The sequence below is a fragment of the Strigops habroptila genome, chromosome 4, assembly GCF_004027225.2.
Source record: "Strigops habroptila isolate Jane chromosome 4, bStrHab1.2.pri, whole genome shotgun sequence".
NCBI classification, from domain to species: domain Eukaryota; kingdom Metazoa; phylum Chordata; class Aves; order Psittaciformes; family Psittacidae; genus Strigops; species Strigops habroptila.
The window spans coordinates 49,473,293-49,490,420 of NC_046358.1; the positions used below are offsets into that span (position 1 = coordinate 49,473,293).

At 40.8% G+C, this 17,128-nt stretch overlaps 1 protein-coding gene across 6 annotated transcripts in view; it reads left to right on the forward strand.

Annotated features, from left to right (window-relative positions):
- TSPAN4 (tetraspanin 4) overlaps positions 1-17,128 on the forward strand; it is a 456,092-nt gene that overhangs the window by 420,258 nt on the left and 18,706 nt on the right. The window lies entirely within an intron of this gene.

The window sequence follows — 17,128 nt, forward strand, 5'->3', positions numbered from 1 at the left end:
CATGTCATGCCCAGTATATAAACTGGGGAAGTTGGCCATGAGCCACATATCACTGCTCAGGGACTGGCTGGGCATTGGTTAGCAGGAAGTGAGCAATTGTATAGGGTGTCACTTGTGTTTCCTGAGTCTTATTCCTCTTCCTCCCTATTTTGGTTCATCATCATTATGGTTATTGCTGTTGTTATTGTTGTTATTGATTTCATTATTGTTATTTTCATTATATTTTATTTATTTCAATTATTAGACTGTTCTTATCTCAAGCCATTCTTCCGATTCTCCTCCCAGCTCTACTGGGTGGAGAAGAGGGTGGTGAGTGGCTGTGGTGATATTTAGTTGCCAGCTGGGGTTAAACCATGACACATAGTCAAGCAGTTCTCATGCGACCACTGGAGGGCTGGCTTCTGCTGGTCACAGAAGTACACAGCTGAGAGGATATGGTCAAGCTTTGTAGAAAAATGAGATTTAAGTTGGATCTGATTGGGAAAAAAATATCACAGATGTATCATGAAAAGGAAATTGTCTGTAGTAATTATTAGAAGTGCCTTCTTATGCTCAGATGGAGGCACTGTATATCCAGTACTGCTTATTTTGTTAGAGTCTGAACTAGTATGAATAGTCTAAATAGCTATAGAAGCTCTTAAACAGTCATATCATCAGCCTATGGAGCTATGTCAGAGCTTTACCAAAGTTGAGCAGCTGCCAGCATTCATGTTTGAAATCATGCAAGAGGACATCGGTGGTGAGGCAGAATGACAAACACAACTCTTGCTTCTTACTAAGTTGGGAGGGAGGGGAGTTGCCTTTTGATTTTTAATACTTTCAAACTTTTAGCATAAACCATGAGTCCTCAACATTTTATAACCCTTTTTTAATAAAAGGCAAAATTCTCAACTATAGCTGCTGGATTTAGTAGCTGGAATATTATACAAACCCCCACTCAACTACTATGTGACTTCTCAAAGTATCCCAAAAGCTGGCAGTATCAGTAGAAGTACAGGGTTGTTCGTTTGGATTAGGGACTCATGTGCAGACTAATCCCAGCCTGCAATTTCTTTAATGCTGCTGGTATAGTTTGGGGTTTTGGGTTTGGTTTTTTGGGGGGTTTTTTTGGTTTTTTGGGTGTGTGGGGTTTTTTTGTTTGTTTTTTTTTTTTTTGTTTGGTTTTTTTTTGCTGTCTACAGGTTTTTCAAAAAGCATTCTTTTTGACTCTTTGCTGTTTAACACTTAGATTGTGCAGTTTGTCCTCCTGGCCAAATAGGGTATTTTGAATTCCCCTGACAAAATGAAGAGAATGTATTATAGGAGAATGATCAATAGCGAATAACAAATAAACAGCAGAGCAAGTCTCAGATTTTCTTTCTCACTAAAACTGCCTTTCCAGCATTCACAAACTCCTCACAGCCTTTCAGTACGTCAAAAAAATCTTCACAAGGCACAAAACCCCTGCACTTTGCACTTCTGTGTGTATACGTTTTATTTTCACTACAGCAACACCTGGCGGCCTGCACTGTTGGTTTTAGGCCAATAGGATCATGTAAGGTAAATTGTGATTCCAGCTCCAAACATCTTTGAATCCCATAGATTTATTGCTATTGATCCAGGTCTATTGTATTAAGTTTTGAAATAAGTATGAAAGCACGTCACAGTCACAGCTGAGTGAATGTGAGCTTTTACTGTGTTTTGGGTCGTGAACGGCAGGTCATGTCACTGCAGCTAATCACGGTGTGATGTTTCTGAAATGGTTACAGTTTAGATGATGGAAGTTTTTCAAATACAAAGTTGATGGGATTCTGAATAGCAGGGCTGCTTCTTTTTTATAAGAAAGGTGCTGCAAAACTGTAGCACTGGTAGTGAGTGACTGCAGCAAACAGCACAGAGTCTGTGGCTGGAATTGGCCTTTGCTGCTGCGTTGTGTTCAACACAGCCTGTGAATCCCTACTGTCTGAGTAGATTGGGATTCAAGGCAGATGCTCTGACTTTATGAATATTAATTGGCTATAGACTGGTGATACCTCACCCTGCCAAGCCAATGCTGTGATATCTCGGAGAGGACGGATAAGGGACAGGGGCAGTGTTAATACTAATGAAATTAAAGGAACCGAAAGGACTCAACTGTTTGGACTGACAAAATCATGTGGCATTGACTACTGAAAGTTATACTGAAGGCATTTTTTGCTGTTTATCTAGGAATCCTGACTTGCCTGTGCCAAGAGAGTTAAGGCAGCACAGCTTAGAGCTGCTCACCTGTGACTACTTAGGCTCAGCCTTTCCTGTACAGCCATAGTACTGGGTGATGGCTACATGCAGGCTCTCACACTGCACCATGAGAAGCCAGGTAAAAGCAGCTTCTAAGATGAATGCCATGAATGTGCTGCAGGGCAAATGGGCCTGTGTGTAGATGGTGACTGTGGAGCAGCTAGCCTCAGTACCTTGGAGGACACATCTCCCAGACGACACCTGCTCTGTCACACAGTCAGCAACAGCGCATTCAATACTGGAACCAGGACTTCTGTATGTTGGCATGGGTTAAGACATGTGGATTTGGCAGATAGGGAGCTCATTCAGAGAACTTGGGCTGTGATCTAGGAGAATTTATGCCCCAAAATCACCAGTGCCAGTTTAAAAGATTGGATGTGCTAAATAGACTGGTATGTTTTATGTCAGCTTTTCTTTCAGGATGGATTTGAAGCAAAGTTCAAGGTGCAGGGCATAGGTGACGTAATCTGTCATGAATAACAAAGTCCTTATCCTTGGAAAACCTTGTAGTCTTCTGGAAAGATTTATAGATTTTAAGACCAGATGAAATGGTTAAGGTCATCTTTGGTCCACAGCATTTCAATCAGTATTCTTGTCATCAAACTAATGATGTTGGAGTCACAACTTTGCAAAATTCTTGAGCCTTGGCTTAAATACATTATTGACCACACATCATTCCTCATTATTTGTTCCAAGGATTGTTTTTATTTCACAGCTCAGATTATGCCTTGTCTAATTCTTGTATTTGTCTAGCTCAAACTTTGAACAGCCCTAGGGAGCACTCAAATGGCCCTAGAGGTGTAACGGACTAGGAGCACTAAAGGTACCAAGAGGGAGCAGCAGCAATTTGCACAGAACAGCACTTGAGAAGGGCTGTGCATCCTGCTTGTACGCCTAGAGCCCAGGGAAGTGCTCTAGGTCTCTGCCACAATGGTGATGGGCACTCACACCTGTTAAAACCAGTGTTTCTGGTTTCTCTACTTTTAGAGAAAGCTCCTGAGATGTCTGACGCTTTCACCCAGAGTGTTGAGGATATGTCTTCTCAGCGTTGTGGGTGACTAATTCACCTCTCTTGCTGCAGTGGAGTTTGGGATCCAACTGAGTATGCTGAATGTTAGTATTAAGACTAAGGTTTTAGATTTTAGAGGAGGAAACTTCAGCTTGCTCAGAGCTCAACTGGGGGGGTTCCATAGAGGCTTCCATGGAGGATAAAGGAGCTAGCGAGTGTGGGAGATTTTAAAGAATGCTGTTCAGGAAGCACAGGAACAGTTCATCCCCTTTAAAGGTAAGGGAAATAGGGGAAGAAGAGATCCCCATGGCTTAACTGTGAGCTTCTCGGTCTGCTCAAAATCAAAAGAGAAGCATACAAAAATGATGGAAAGGCAGACAAATACCCTTTGGGAACTACAGGGGCATTGCCATGGTGTGCAGAGATGCAGTTAGAAAAACAAAACCTCAGCTCGAATCGAAATTGTCCTGAGACATCAAAAACCACAAGAAAGGGTTTTTCAGGTACGTAAACAACAAGTGGAAACAGAAAGAAAATATTGGTCTGCTGTTAAGCAAGAGACATGAGTTGGTCATCCACAACACTGAAAAGACAGATCCTCAACACTTTCTTTACCTCTGTCTTTACCAGCACTGTTGAACCCAAGGCTGTAGGAACAAAAATCCAGAATCTTATGGGGAGACCTTATCACCATGTTCCAGTATTTAAAGGGTGGCTACAAAGAAGATGGAGGCTCCCTTTTTACCAGGAGTCACATGGAAAAGATGAGGGATAATAGGTGCAAGTTGCTCTCCAGGGAGATTCCAGTCGGACACTAGAGGAAACTTCTTCCCAGTGAGAAGAACCAGCCATTGGAATAATCTTCCCAGGGAAGTGGTAGTTTCCCCAACATTGGACACTTTTAAGATTCAGGAGTGTTAGTCATGTGAAGTAAAGCATGCTTCTCAGTGATTGGCTTTTTCTTGTAGGTCTTCTCTAAAATCTTTTCATATTTTCAGTAGATTTCTGAAAACATGGATATCAGTTCTCATTAAAGAGGTGATACAACTCAACCTTTATACAGATTATGTTGAATATACCCATGACTCTTTTCTCTGTAAGTTTGAAGTGTTGCCCTTAGAGACTTTCCATCTCCATTTCCTCAGTCCTTACACAGATTTCCTGCTTTCCATAATATGATTTCCAATCTTGTAGTGTGACTTCTTGTCTTCGTTCTTAAATATCTGTTCTGATATTTGGCTATATAAGCCCCGAGGCTCTGTAACCAAGCAGGCCAAATAGGATCAGCAGATTATTTAATGCACAGCAAGTTTTGTGTGTTATCTATAAAATTTCATTAGCAGTGATTTTTATACTTCCTTCCCTAGCAAGTAGAAAAATACCAAATAACTTTGGATCAAGAACTCACTAAAAACCCCACTGAACGAACCCCCTATTTTTAATAATGTTCCATATTTGTAAATTTTACTTTTTAAAATACATTCAGTGTGGCTGCCCTGACATTTCTGTCTCTTGTGCCACATAAACCTCAAACCTGATAGCTAATTTGAGTTCTTTAGAGATGTCAAAAGCAGTAAGTTTAGATAGGTGGAGAGACCTAGATCAATGCCCCATGGAGAAAAGAGTTTCAGACCTAGCTCCACTGCTGTTATAACATACCAGAGAATCCAAGGGAAATGAGAGAGAGAAGATAGTTTCCAGCTTTAAGAAGAGACTTGGGATCAGTGCTTCTCTTTGGCAAAAAGCCGATCTCTCAATTAGGAAAGAGGGGCTCATTTTGAAAGATAGAAGTGCAAGCAATAAATACAAAGCAAGCCAGAGGCAGCTGAGGAGCATCCTCAGACGTGTTCTTCAGACCATTGTCCTATGTGGCAGATTTAACTTTTCACTTTTTTTTCTGTTCCTCTCTGAGGGATAACTCACCCTTCTGATAGAGACTGTTTCTGCTTCATCATTGGTGATTACTCAGTCTGACTGGATTACTTCCAGGACCTTGATGCCATTTCTAGAAGGAGCACTTCCATATGGCAGAAACAGCTTCTAGAAGGCTTATGTACTGAGTGAAGTCAATCACATGAAAGCAGAGTAGTTGTAAACTACAACAAAAATAAATAATAATAATTAAAAAACATGTGGTTTTGTTCCTGACAGAAAGCTTTTAAGACTTCAGGTTTTATGGAAGAGAGAGAAGGGAGATGGTTTTGCATAGAAGTTTGGTAACAGGATACAGCCCATACTTTGCAGCTTGTACTGACTACAAGGGACAGGTTGAGCTGCAGTTGATTGACAATAAGCTTTAGACGATTTGCACATTTTTAAAGGCAATTCCAGATACTAGCTATTGTAGTATGTAGTATGTTTGAGCCAAGCTACTGTAGTTTAATCCCAGAGGCAAAACAGAGGTGTTTGGAGATTAAAACTGATTAGAAGTGATTGCCATCTGAAGGAGAGGGTGGTTTGGCCAGCAGTTATTTGATGGAGTCTAAATTATTGTAGATAGTTCTCTATATACTTTTAGATGTGACCTTGTTCAGTTCTTGTGAGAGAAGCAGGCTGAGAGAGACCAATTCTGCAAATTTCCTTCCTTTTTTCCAAATGATGGCTCCTTTGGATTAGGGCTGGGACTCATCTCTGACACGACATGGGCATCCCATTTCATTTGGGATTCTGCTCTAGTCCAGCTACATGTGGTATGTGATCTTCAAATACTTACTAGCATGTTGGGTTTTGTGGGGTTAGATGAGGATGGCTCAAATCATAATATCTGCTGTGTCCCTTGCTGCTCACATGAACAGTATGTGCATTTTTTATGCTGGCTTTTGTTGGCTTTTCCAGTTGGCATCTCTGAGTATCCTTTCCCTTCATTCAGGATCACCAAGTGGTTGGGGAACTGAGACTCCTTGGTCTCTCCTGACTCCACTATTGGGGGTGGATGGCCACTGATACCCAGATACGCAGGCTGTGTATCACCATTTACATGATGATGCAGTTACAAAAGAAGTTGGCATGTGCGCTGGGTGGTTTGAAACACTGCATCTGCTGCAGAGCAGTGGTGCTGATGCTGTCTTCCACTGCTCACTCCATGGGGTCTGGGAGGGAAGACAACTCGTTGCCAATTTGCAGCTGGGTTTGGCACCTGGCATGTGCATGTATCATGTTCTGGGATATAGGACAGCTCCTCAAGTAGCAGCAGTTTGAGGTGAACCTTTCTTCAAGATTTCTGGTTTCTCCTTTTATCCAACTTTGCTGCCATTTAGCAGGGTGTCTGCTGTTCATTTGGTAATTGCCACTTTTCATGTAAAAAAACCCAGCATCCCAGCATATATAGTTCTGTTCTATATGGAAATATTGCAGTCCTCCAGCACCTTGCTCAGTTGAAGGTAGTCACTTATCTCTATTTAACACCTGGGGAAACAACCATGTTTCCTTTTCCATTCAACCAGTGTGACTTCCAATGAGAAATATGGCTTTTTTTTTCTGGCTTCATTAGAAGTAGAGAGGGTGTTGGAAACTTGCATTTTGTGCCATATAAGTGTGACTGGCAGTTTGTTTACTTGCTTGTTTTCTGTTATTATGGAAAGCAATCTCCATGTAGTTTATTCATTTGCAGTGACTTGAGTCCCAAATCATTCCATTCACAGTAAAATCTGTTTTCAATGAAGTGCAGTGAAGAGCTGCAATTGTTTGTTTCATTAAAATAAGGGAGGCATTTAATAGCAGTTCAGTTGCTTTTGTTGTCTACTAGCTTTCCAAGACATTTTATTCCAAGACATCCAGTTTATAATATCTCCACTGGAATGCTTACCTGAGGATTAAAAACAGCAATTCCAGTTGCTGAAGGTTAGAACTCCCATGGTGTCAGAGATGTTGTTTTGCAGAGCTTGCATGTACCCCAATAAAAACATGGTTTCGAGCCACCGGAGACACCGTGCAACGAATCCAAGTTGCTAGAAATGTGAGCAACTACATCGATGTTAGTGGAGCCAGGCAGATTTCTACTAGATGAGGAGCTGTCATTTAGCATAATGTGCAATTCTTGTAAGTACACGTCTATGTGACTGGAAAAAGTGAACGTATTTTCAAGGTAGAAAATATAGATAAGGAGAAGATACCTTCTCTGGTGTTTAGCCAGGAGGATATTGAGATTCTGTTCCATTTTCTTCAAAATAAAGCCAGGCAACTTTTCCAACGGTCTTGGTGAGTTTCTGTGAAGTAGCTAGTGTTCCTCCCAAAGCCCTTAGTTTCATCCCTGGATCTACAACTTGTGCTGTCCTCTCTCTGGGGGTATGTTCTGCACTTCTCCCACTTTCAGGCTGAGCAGAGACCACCCCACAGTAGGCATAAAGCTTGTTGTAGTGAGCCTGACTTGACCTTCTGGTCTGTTCCCTCTAAGGACAATTGTAGTTATCCTCGCATTATTTATTTAAAATGAGTTAATTTCAGAGAAAGCATATCTTAAAAATAGGAAAGCAGGCTGTGAGAAATCTCACTTTCCCCTAAGAATTAACATTCCCTGGATCTAGGAAGACACAGCTTCTTCAATTTGTTTCCACAGAATTACTCTTTCCAGACAAGTTTCTCCAGGCAGATTTTAACCCTTCAGTGGACTGTTTTGGTTTGGGTTTTAATGGGTCTTTTAGTTACAAAAATGTGGCTTATCAGCAGACATTTGTTCACCTTGTTCTAAGAAATCAGGAAAATTTCTTCCCCTGAGGACGTGATTTAACCAGCCTTCTCTGCTTGCTTTGCAGCTTACCCTCGTTGTTAGTAGTTGCCAGTGGACCTGACAATGACAATACCCTATTCAGCAGAGCAGCTCTGCCACCAAGAGGTGGCAATGCCAATGCCTGTGATCAGCCATGGGGAGTTTGTGTGCCTTTCCCATAGCCCCCAGCAAGGTTCAGGTGCCATCAGAGGCCTGATCTAGTTGGGGTTTAATTGTTTTGATTTTTGCAGAGATGTATTCTTGCAGCACTGGACAAATTCTGTATTTTGGCTTATATTTTCCTACCAAAGTCATGAATTTAAGAGGAGATGAACTTAAGTTACTTGGATAAATGGATTTTCAGATAGCCCACACTTATGTGGTTTGTGGGACTCATTCGTCTTCTCATACCACAGTGGGAGCATAGGGTATGTTTTGCCTTAGCTATCCCTTCTCCCCCTGATATTTTAGTGGTGATCTCTCCTGCTTGAAAGCTCTCTCATTCACCTTTAACCTAAGTAAATGAGTATTGTAAATAATTGAAGCAAAGGTTGATCCCATGGGATGGCTGCAGCAAATAGATTAGTGGGCAGATTGCCAAGTCCTTCATCTCTGTGAGTAAACTGCTGGCTTCCCCTTTCCCAGATGACAGCATCTGCAGAGGAGTCTGTGTCCAGTGTCACAGTTCCATCTAATAAATAATCACACAATGGTCATTAGTTCCTACACGGGAAACAGCTTGTCTCACTGCTTTGATCTACCTCTGCACGTCCTCAAGTCTTTGTGACAGCTAATTGGATCTCAAGCTCTGTTCATATATGCACCCCTAAGTGGTTGGGAGGGTTTTGCATTTTTTGGTCTGAATAGATGGAGATAACAGGTTGTTAGCATTTTAAACACAAATGCAACCCACCTTTCATGTCTATTGACAAACAAAGGCTCAACAGCATGTATCATATTAATTAGCATCCTTCCCAATTTGCTTATCTGAGGTTATACTGATGGTCGTTGAGGACAAATGAAAGTGATTATCCTTTTTTTTTTTTTTTTTTTTTTTTTTTTAATAATGGGGAAAAGGCAAAGAGGCTGAATACAGGTATCCTGGGAATATCCTAAACCTAAGCATGGGTTTTGAAAGAACAAGCATTTCCCTTTTCTGCTGGCCTGGATTCAGTGTATATGGGATTTCAATACATGAGCATTGCTAAGACGAGTCTTTACACCCTGGCAAAAGTGTGGTCCTGTAGCCTCTAGAGATCAAGGCAAAATTACTATTTACTGGGACATGCAAGGAACGAATGACTCTTACAGGACCATGACTGGGGAAGGATGATTTGAGTAAGTCAGAGGGGTGGCACAGGAAGGAGATTATGGCTCTGAGGATAGCTTCTGAGATCTGTGGGACACAAGACTAATGTATGAAGACAGGAGCATTGCCGAGAGCAGCAGTTGGTGGGATACATACCTGGAGACAGGGGGTAGAAGCTTCTTTGTGTCAGTCATCTTTGGGCCAAGAATATGGAGAAAACCTATGACGAAGGGAGTTTCCTACTGGAAAGAAAATGGCAATGTTAGGTCATGATGGCATCCAACTTTGCTGGTGTCACTGCTATTGAGGACGTTAGTACAATTTTTTTGCCAACCAGTTTAATAATCTGAAGAGATGTTTATTTATATGTAAACAAAAGGTTTCTTCTACAGAATCAGCATAAGAAGTATCCTGAATGCTGTATAAATAATTAGGTCTGTCACAAAAAACATGCACTTCAGTGTTCACTCACCTGATATTTCTCCAAAATGCTGGTAAGGCTTTAGACTAAATATCTAGGTAATTAATTTGCAGTGTCAGCCTTTTGTGTATACAATTGATTTGATTTGCCTGCCTAGTTTTACTCAGCCCTTTCCCCATGTTTTCTGCAGCATTCCTTTGAAATAAGAAGCAGCAAGCCAACAAAATAAAGTTTTTATTCCTAGGTTCACTAAAAAAACAAGACTTGTTTTTTTTTAAGGAGGTCTAGGACTATCTCATTGGGAAGTGCCCATGCATAGGGTGCCATACAAGACAGAGAGCTGGATGTACACATGCTCTTAAATAAGCAGTCAGCTGTGTTATTGACTTCATTCTGTATGCAAGCAAAGAGCATAGCTGCATCTTAACATTTTGAGCCCATATCTCTGAGCTAGTTATGATGTACTTTATTTAAACAAGCTTGGGGACTTCATGCACAAGTTATTCAGCTGTTGCTGTGCATAAGAACAGATGAGATGGCAGTGGCTTCTCTGGCTACAGAAAAGAGCACTTTCCCCTTATACCAGCAATGATCGGAGGCTAAATATTCACTGTATATGTAACAATGATAAAATGCCTGTTTCTCTCTTGGACTCTAAAGAAATCATTTGGACAAAATGAGGTGCAGTTTGCTCTTGCATAAAAATTTTTTAGTTGCAGAGCCTAGTGACTTGTCATGGTCGTGATCTCTTGTTTAAAACAAAGCAGCATTAAAGCTGCTGTTGGGATTCATTAGCATTTTAATAGTATGAATGGTACTGGAACGTTTCAGTGGCTCCTTTCTTGCAGCCTCAGCTGTCTGCCACATCAGGTGCCTTGATGCCTCCTTTTGAGCACAAGCAGGTGCTTGTAGATGGAAGACTGACTGAAACTGCAATTAATTGTATACACGAATCATGGACCCAGGAAAAACTGATTTGAAAGTTCTTTGACTTTCTTATTAGCTTTTTCTAGGTTCTTCTCAGAGAGCATGGTGGGAAATACTTCCTCTTAATAGCTTCACCAGTTGCCTGCTCCAGGCCAATGCAAGATGTACTTGTCCTTCCTTTTGCTTCCTGGTGAGCCTCAGTTTTACCCCCTCATTGCCAGGAGAGTTACTGACCCTCTCAGGTTAGTAACTCAATTTCTTGTCTCAGATTCTGTCCAGGGCTTCATGTCCCAGGTTGGTTTTGGTATTCAGATACTTACATCTAATTACATTATTAATTTTATGGCAGAAGTGGAGTGAAATTATTCCTGTTTTACAAATAGAGAACTCAAACATAAGAGAAACTATGTTTCACAGCTGAAAGGTCTCACCTCAGCTAAACCAAGCCATCATGTTTCAGAAATGTTCATTCTTCTTCCAGCTCTCAGACAATTTCCTACTATCTTCCATTCCTGGAGTCTCCACTTCTTCCTCTGAAGTTACACAGCCAGTGCACCTCTCTTGGTATCAAACACTGCTAGAGCCAATAAGCATTTCAACTAACTTATTGAAGTTTGGAAGATCTGTAAAATGTTTGACTCCTGACACAGGCTTTTGCAGTCAAACTAGTGAAAAAGAATTCACTAAAGCAAGTGTTTTGCTGTGTTTAAGGAAGCAATCATAAAAAAACATTAAGTCTTGGAGCTGTTTCACATCTGGGGAGGAAGTGAGGAAGAGGGAATCCCACAGAGCTGAGCAAAGTGTCCTGGCGATGCTGTTTAACACTGATGACACTGAGAAGAAATGACTATATTGTCTCTTAAGTGCCGAACATCAGCAAAACTCACACAATTTCTCTTACTAAAATCTTTTTAAGATTTTTATCTATAGGCAGACGACATAAGGAAGATTTCTGCTGTGAGGAGAGCATGTACTGCTCTGAGCTTCTTATAGACTGGCTTGGGACATCTCATTTAAAACCAGCCTTACCTGTTGGTACAATCAATCTCATCTCTTAGCAGGCAAGAGGGCTTCCACAAATGACCTTATAGATTAGGCACTTTCTGTTTACATTCAATTTCCTACTCCCTGCTATTTGTAGAGAATGATTATCAAGCCATTAAATTAAAAGTTTTGCCCAGTGGGAAACTATTGGATATTTTGTCATTTCATTAAAGCCTCTTCTGTTCTGATGGAGAAGCAGAGAGGTAGGGGAAACAATCACCACAAAGGTCAGGAATATTTACTTAACTATATTGAAAACTCTGCTGAGAGGCTTTGTCCAGTATAGGGGGCTGGTGGGGTAGAATTTTTGTTCATGATATGGTAGGGAAGCATTGAGGCTTGAAATTAAAAGTCTCCATTTACCTGCAGGTAAGAAAGCTGGGGACGCTGCTGGCATCCTCTGGCCTTTGCCTAAAGGTTATGCGAGAATCTAAGTGACATCTCAAACTGTCAGCAAGCTGAAAAGGAGTTAATGAGGATTTCCTGAAGAGTCTTCTTTTGGCCTTTCTTCCAGAGAGGATTACAGTAATGCTGGCTTCCCTCTCAGTGTTCTGGGACAGTGGAAGGACTTGTCTCTTCAGTATTGGTATAGCTTCAATTTAATCAAAGTCTTGCATCATATTAGCTATAAATACTGATAATACGCATTCTGCACGGATACAACTTTCTCGTTTGCCCAAGAAGTTTTGCTCCAAAGCACTTCCTCCTCCTTCTCAGCAGCAGAATTAAAGAATTTGGCTTCTCAGGGAACAGTACTTGTCTCTGTTTCATGTCTTAACAGTAAGTAGATAAACTCCAAAGCCTTTCATTTAGACAGAGAGTGAGATCTGTCAAACCATCCACAGGAAATGAGAAGGCTACTACAATCCCCCATCTGTAATACAGATGTGAAAATAATTCTGAGCCTCACTAGGTTTTTGCAGCGCAGAATGTTTATGTAGTGCTTTCAGCATATCTGTGTCTGTGCTAAGCAGGGGGTTTGTTGTTGCTGCTGTTACACAGTTTTTATCTCAGCCTTAATTATGCCTAAGTTGTCTTATTCAAGGAGGCAAGGGGGAGTCTGACAGCTTGTGGTCCTCTTGAAGGATGCTGGCTTCCGTAGCTGGGCTTGACAGCCAGCCAGCCACAATTCTGCTTGAAAGGTCCGGATTTCCTAAACAATGAGGAGACAAAACTGACAGCAAAACAAGCCTTACATGTAAATTGCCACACTATAAATAGCTGTCTTGAGGGAGTATAGAGTAAAAAGGAACCAATTTTTAATTTGGCCTGAATGTATTTGCAGACTTCAGTAAGATTTTTATTTTAAGGGGTGTTTTGTCACAGCTGTAGTTTAGATGAGGCTCAAATAGATCTCTGCACATTCTCACTGCATCAGCTGCTTCCACCCTTTCAGACACTTTTCCTGACCTCTTGTGGTGGTTTCTCTCCAGTCCTGGTGCATCTCTTGTAGCTTTCTGTTCAGTAGTTCAAATACAGAGTTTTCTTAATTGCCTGAAACTCTCTGTACATGACTTGTCTACCTTAGAGTAGTATATGTTTTTAGAAAGACTTTTTAATAGGATAATGAGAGGTGTAAGAGCCAAATTAGGGCCTACTGGAAGTCAGTGAGAAAGTGTGCTCATTGCAGTGGGAACAGGATCTTACCTTAGATGAAGTGTTAGTGATATGCATGCCCCACTCTAAGAAGTGGCTCTCTTCCACTCAAAATAAAGGGAATACCCTTTTGGCTAGTTCAGGTCAGCTGTCCTGTCTCTGCTCCCTCCCGGCTTTTGGTACCCCTCCTCACTGGCACAGTATGAGAAACTGTCCTTGATGAGGGTAGGCACTACTTAGCAACAACTAAAACATTGGCATGTTATCAGCATTGTTGTCAGACTAAAGCCAAAACACAGCACTGTGCCACGTACTAGAAACAAAATTAACTCCATCCCAGCCGAAACCAGGATAGTGGTACTTACAGTCTCTGTTTTGCGATAGACACTTTGCCTGGCTGAGGATTGGTAGCACAGAGACAAACAAGAGGAGCTGACAGATTGGTGAATGCTGGATGGGATCATTTGTCAAGAGCTGTGATGAATCACTGTGGTGGAGCATTTCATTTTCAGAAAGATCATTTTCAGAAAAACTCAAATTAAACGCAGAAGAGCCAGCTGGGGCTGGTTTGTGAGTTTTCATTTAAATCAAATATACAATTAGAATAAAGGCATATTGAAAAGTTTCTAAAAATATTTTGAGAAAGAAACAAAATTGAATTTAGCAAGAAACAGAATGACCTGGAGGAGCATTTGCTAGCTATGCTCCACAAATAGGTGTTGAGTTTTACTTACCCTTCTCTGGTCAAAGCTAGTAGGATCATATGTCTAGAGCTTCCGGCAGTGCTTCAATTAAGGAGAAAATATCCATATTATAACCTTGTACACAGGTTATTTGAAGTACAGGTCAATGTGCCTTTAATAGGATTGCTTGTAGACGACTTCTCGCAGCATGAATGAGAGAAGTGGTCTTGCTTAATATCATCTGTGCTCTTAGAAGTCCAAGGCTACTTCTGCAATAAGACTGATTAATTCATGCAAGATAACACATTAGTAAAAAAGGCTTTATGTAATTGACTAAAAACAGGGAAGGCAGACAGAGGGAGACTTCATGCTGTTACCACAGCTGCAGACACAAGTGACAGGAGACCAAAGACTGATGCTGCTTCCCCTTTCTCCTGGTGACAAAGGGCTGCAGACTCAGCTGTGCTGTACAAGGTTATTTCTAGGTGGTGATGATGATTTTCTGTCCCTAGTGTAAGCAAACAGGAAAGTGTGAATGCTTTAAGGAGCAGTTCTGTGAAAAAGAGGTTTTAAATCAGCTTCTTTTCATAGAATAGCATGCTTTGGTGCGTTTACAGCACACTTGGGTAGAAGATCAGTGAGAAACCTTACTAAAGAATTATGTAAAATTCTACATTTACAATCACTCAAATAAATATAAAGCTCTGTGTGTGTGTATGAATAAAACTGAGATTTCTAGATACCTTCCCATGTCAGTGGACATGAAATAAAAAAGAAATCTGGAGACAGAGTTTCACAGCAGTGTATGTCTCTTTCAAAGTTGCAGTCTGTGTAGAGATGAGAGAGAGAAGGAAATGAGACACACACGTGGTGTGGGATTCTAAAAAGCTTATATCCTCTTCCAAGCAAGATTCAAACAGGCACTTTTTTAAAACAACAAATGAAAATGGTTCATACAGTGTGCGTGGCTTGATGTTGAGGGTCTTGATGTTGAAGCTTTTTGAAATAGCAGTGAAAGCACTGGTCACATGTTGCCTGTTTTCTTGAGTTTCTGAAATATGGAAATCTGTTGCCAGTTGTGTTCCCAGTATAAAGGTCTTGCACCCTTTGTGCAGGGAAGAGTGAGTCATCTCATAAGGAAGAGAGGACTTGCTTTCATTTTTGCCTCAGCAAGTTGCTTGGTAGTGTGTCTTCTCTGCGTAAAAGGAAGATCAGAATGCTTGGTGAGGCAGTCTCTTGGGACCATGTTAAAGCATACATTGACTAACAAAACAGTGTTCCAGATCTTGAAGTACTTTATAAATGTTGATTGTAAGTTATTAAATGTATTATTGTTATTGTTACTCTCAAACAGGACATGAAAACTTCATTTACAAGGGCAGCCTGTGAGCCTTGGTAAAAGGGGTTATCACGCTGAGCCACTGCAGTGGTTTGCAAAGCAAAATTTGAGTGAAGAAATGCAAACTTTGCTTTTTGCATCCTTTTGGTAGCATGGCATTTGCCCCTCAGATAAGCATCACTGTTTCATTCGACCTTCTCCCTTGTTCCGGATTAGTGGTAACATGAACTGTAGGCTGATGCATAGTTCTCTCACTTGGCAGATTTTCTCAAGTGTGATAAACTAATATTCCAAATAGACTTTTCTCTTTTGTTTTCAAGGCAACAGATCTACCTGCTAGATTTCTGTCCCGACCTGCCCTCAGCTAGGCTGTTTCTCTTCACTGTCCCTTTCTGAGTAAGAATTAGTTTTTCAACCGTTAATTTACCAATTCACTACCTCTGTAGGACGCTAACTAAATTTCAAAGCCTCTCTCAGACTAGCAACACAACTGTGCCCTTCCATCCTAATTGATGGCTCTGCTCTAGACCACAGCAGGTCTAGTTGAGACACAGGGAGCTGAAGGAAAATGAAGAACCAAACCCCAGTTCATTGTAGTTCTTAAATGAATGCCAAGAATCCCACACACATACAAGTTTATCATTATTGCCTGTAATTTTCTCAACTAATTTAAAAATTAATGATAGCTTTCAGCTTTGGTTTTCTCTTCTAATTAATGTACCAGTGACTATGTATAATCTCTGTGTAAAGTCAAAAGCCACTTATATGTTAATTACAGTGGGAGCACAGCACCTACTGTTCAAGATAGTCATCCACAAGAAAGTGCTTGTATGATAGTTAAGGTGCTGAGATCAAGTTGTACATCTTTCTGGTACTGTCTCAAAGCTATTTTATTAGTGGATCAGCTTGATGGTGGTTAACTTCTGTGAAGGAAACACACTGGAAAGACCAAGCACAACCTTTTGCACGTACAGCAGAGATTTCTCGGACATGATGAACTTTTGAGGTCATAGTTTTTTCTGGAGTCATATTGTTCAATAACTTTACATTTACCTCATAATAACTATGATGTAGTGGGTTGAAAATTCCACTTTTATACTGTGGAAGATGCTTTGCATCCACTGTTTTTTCCAGGAGCAAATGAAAACCAATTCTGACTCAACAAAGCAGTAGGAAAATCCAAGTGTGTGGTAGAAGCAGAATACCTCTGTTTACTCAGAATTAGCATTGGTTACTTCATATTACATCTCCCCTGTAGCTGGTACAACTGGTGTCAGAGAGACAATCACTAAAGAATTTGCCATGTCTGTCTCTTTTCCAATATGAAAGACAATATGTATTAGCTTAGCTTGTCCCCATGAAGCAAGTTGTGAATTTAATTTGGGTGGTTTTTTGACTGTTACAGCAGAAAGATCTCAGGTTGGCACTGTATTTTGCAGTCAGATTTCTAGCAGATTGATGGAGAAGAAAATGGGGCAGGTCTGCTCACCCTTCTTGACATACCTCTGATGTCAAACGGACCACTGAGCACCCAGGGAAGGGGGGAGTGTAGGGGTGTATTTGAGCAGTACTATTCAGTGTTTTTCATTTACAACAGAAAAATCAGGTTAAACCATGAATATCCGTTTTTTATTTACTTCCTTTTTTGTATTGGCTTGATTCTGTAGAAATGTGTATGTATGATTAGACTGAGAGACAGGCACTTGCAATCATGTTGGATACTACCTGGTGGTGACCAGTGGATTCAACAATAGCCCGCTTTACCAGCAGAGATTCTCAACAAGAAAGCCATCTTCAGCCATCTTCAATTGCAGAAACCTCTAAAGCAGAACTTTGTAC